This window comes from Trachypithecus francoisi, unplaced genomic scaffold (assembly GCF_009764315.1).
Source record: "Trachypithecus francoisi isolate TF-2019V2 unplaced genomic scaffold, Tfra_2.0 Lachesis_group10, whole genome shotgun sequence".
Lineage (NCBI taxonomy): Eukaryota > Metazoa > Chordata > Mammalia > Primates > Cercopithecidae > Trachypithecus > Trachypithecus francoisi.
In genome coordinates this window covers 28,927,355-28,930,864 of record NW_022681455.1, presented here as the reverse complement: position 1 = coordinate 28,930,864, position 3,510 = coordinate 28,927,355, and the positions used below count along the sequence as shown (strand labels likewise).

General features: G+C 39.6%; 1 non-coding gene across 1 annotated transcript; it reads left to right on the top strand.

Moving 5' to 3' along the window:
- Positions 1-2,039: 2,039 nt before the first annotated feature.
- TRNAA-AGC lies at positions 2,040-2,111 on the top strand. Its single transcript has one exon. It is a non-coding gene; the product is annotated as a tRNA-Ala (tRNA).
- Positions 2,112-3,510: the final 1,399 nt, after the last annotated feature.

Sequence of the window (3,510 nt, the reverse complement as noted above, 5' to 3'; positions counted from 1 at the left end):
CCACTTGGACATCCTGTATTATTGTTTTAAATGTGCTGTTGGATTCTGTTTACTATTAATTTTATTTAAGATTTAGGCATTACATTTCATATATTTCATATGTGAAATTGACCTGTAGTTTTCATTTTTAGTGCAAACTGAAATGTTTATGATCAATGTTATACTAACTTTATAAAATGCTGTTTCTTAATGCTTTGAATAATTTAAGTAGCATGATGATTTTTTTGATATTTGACATTTTGGTAGAATTTCTTTATGAAAGTATTTGAACTTGGTGCCCTTTTTATTGAGTATGCCTGTTAAACTATTTTTCTTAACTGGTCTGTTTAGACTTTCTGTCTCTACAAGGCTTAATTTGAGTATGCTACATTTATCTACAAAATTCACCAAGTTTGCCAGTTATTTGCTAGTTGTGTTATATTATCTCCGATGATTTCAAAAAAGGTCTTCTGTGTTGATGATTATTTCCTTCAGTTAGTTCTAATTTTGTGTATTTGCACTTATTTTCTTTGTTGGCTAGAGGTTTGTCTATTTTGTTGACTTTCAAATATCCAACTTTTTTGTATCTTTATTAGTTCTACTTTGTTTCTAACTCATTCTCTGAATTTGTCCTTATAACCCTTCCTTCCTCATGCTTTTATTTTATTTTGTTGTTCATTTAATAGCATCTTGAGCTGTGTTTGATTCATTTGTTGTTTTTCGTTGTTATCGATATAGGTATGTGAGGGAATAAATTTCCTTCTGATAAATGCTTTAGCTCTATCTCATAGATTCTATGTCACATTTGCACTTTTGTCCTTTTCAAAAAATTGTGTAATTAAAATTTGTATTTCCTTCTTGACTCGAGTTGTATTATAGCATGCTTTAACATTTTCAGGTAGAAGGGACTTTTATTTTTTATTTTATCAATTTCTAGTTTTATTGCGTGATGGTCAGAGAATGGTCAGAGAATGATGTTTGTGTGATTAACATGCTTTGGAACTTACGGAGGTTTTCTTCTGTGGTCCATTTTCATGTATGTTTCACAGGTACTACAAAAGAATATGGTGCGGAGACAAGTATACTGGACCCAAACTCTCTCACCACACTCTTCCCCGTTCCTTGATTATTTCCGATAGTGCCCCTGAATCCACATTTTTATGAAAAAACCCACTTTATTCTTCTTGTATGCGACCCTTTGCAAACTTTTTTTTTTTATAAAGTATTCAAGTGTGATTGACGTCCCTTTAATCTCAGTTGGGCTGATAATAGGATTGGATAATTCTATTATTCATCACATCCCCTTATCTTGTCTTTCTGCCGGTGTAAGCTACTCTCCAAATATTGGCTGAGATCCTGTGGGTTCGTTGGGCTGGGAGGCAGAAGTCCAGAGCTCAGAGGATGAGGTTAGTGAGCCAGACCCGGCACATGGAGGGCTTGATATATCGTTCATGCTCGTGTTGAATGTATACTGCCCTCGTATCTTTTTCTGCCGAATCGGGACTGGACCAGGAGCAGATTCTGCCCGAAAGGGGGCGCGATCTGGCGCGTGCTCCTCTTCCTGGCGCCCAAGTCCGCGCCTCGCTGGGCTCAGCACCCCGGCCGCCGGCGGGACGGACGCTCGGGTCCAAAGCAGTGGCTGCACCGACACGAACCTGTCTGCTTTTGTCTACCTGTTTTCCCTCGCCACCTGCATCTAATATGTCTCTAAATGCCTCGCTTTGTACTTTGTGACTTTCTCGTAGCCCTTTAAAGCAGCGGAGAAAGAAAGGAGACAGTCAAGACTCGGGAGAAAATGTTTCATCCCTGGTTCTTCTAGTGGTGGCCAGGAAGTGACTCCGGACTGACGAGCAGAAAAATCCCAGGACCATCAATAGAGGTCTTTGGTGTAGAATGCGGTTTGCTCAGCTGTCAGCAAACAGGGACACAAAACCTAAATTTAAGATATAAGAAATAACTAAATAAAATAGACTTTGGCTTGTTACAACTAATTGCTCTGAAACGTAGCAAAATGGTCAGATTCTGTCTTGAATATATTCTCGAGAGACCGATTTCAATAAGGGGGTGTAGCTCAGTGGTAGAGCGCGTGCTTAGCATGCACGAGGCCCCGGGTTCAATCCCCGGCACCTCCAGTTATTTTTCTGTTTAAATTCTTTTCCATTGCTTTACTTTCTTTTCCTTGTTAAACAGAAAGCAAACCTATTTCACAAAGGTTTCGCCATTAATGTTAGTGCTGTTCCATTTCTACTCCTCGGCCTTGACGCGACTCACCGGGGGCTGCCCAAGCAAAAGGTGGAAAAGATGGAGCTGGAAGACAAAGACGGCTCCTGATTCCAAAACTTCAATGGCGTCGCCAAATTGACGAGCTCATTAACCTTTGGGGTATTATTACTTTGCAGTATTATTACTTAAAAAGTAGGAAATAAAAGATAAATGTAGAAATATTTAATAAAAGAAAAACGTAAGCTCTCAGACAATTTCCTTTCTTTTCTGGTCCTTGTTTAGCCATAATCCATTGCACGCTGAGCACTGAGAAGCGCAGAGCCTTCCAAACTGGGAAATTGAGAAAGATATTTTCATCAGGGAATGTAGAGGCGTCACACTTCTGCCGAAATAGCTCCATTGGGAAGCATGCTCTGCTGAAGATCTCAAAGTTCACGCACTGATTTCCAGTTTTATTCTGTCTTTACTCTTGCCGGATAATTTGACTTTCCTTAGATGACGTTACAGAAGTAATTTTACCTAAGACAGGGGCGCCCTCTATCGTAAAGATATTTTTCACACTCTTGGTTCACGCAAGAGTTGGTGGCACCGGAGAGCTTGTTAGAAGAGCGAAATCTCAGCTTCACCTCAGACGTATTGAACCAGAAGCAGCAGTTTAACAGGATCCACAAGAGATTCTTTTGCATATTTAAGAAGCATTATGACGTGCTTTGACGTGGAGTAAGGGTGTATGGTATAAATACACGGCTGTATTTTTTTCCCCAATTTTCTATTCTAACACAGAAAACATAATTGCAAAAAAAAATTTATTTCTATTGCTGAATCATTTTTGTGTTCTTATCATTGACTCTGTTCCTTCTCTCTCTGGTAATATTGTATTTATTAATATTTTTTGAAACACTATTCATTATTGAATATGATGTGAAGTTTTCATTTTCTTTTTTCTTTTTTTTTTTTCTTTTTTTTTTTTTTTGAGACAGAGTCTCGCTCTGTCGTCCAGGTTCGAGTGCCTTGGCGCGCTCTCGGCTCACTGCAACCTCCGCCTCCCCGATTCAAGCGATTCTCCTGCCTCAGCATCCCAAGTAACTGGGACAACAGGCGCGCGCCACCGCGCCCGGCTAATTTTTTTATATTTTTAGTAGGGACGGGGGTTTCACCATATTGGCCAGATTGGTCTCGAACTCCTGACCTCATGATCTGCTTGTCTCGCAAAGTGCTGGGATTACAGGCATGAGCCACCACGCCCGGCCTTCATTTTCTTTTTAATAAAAGTTTCTCAAGTTTTGCAATAAAGGCTGTCCTAACTTT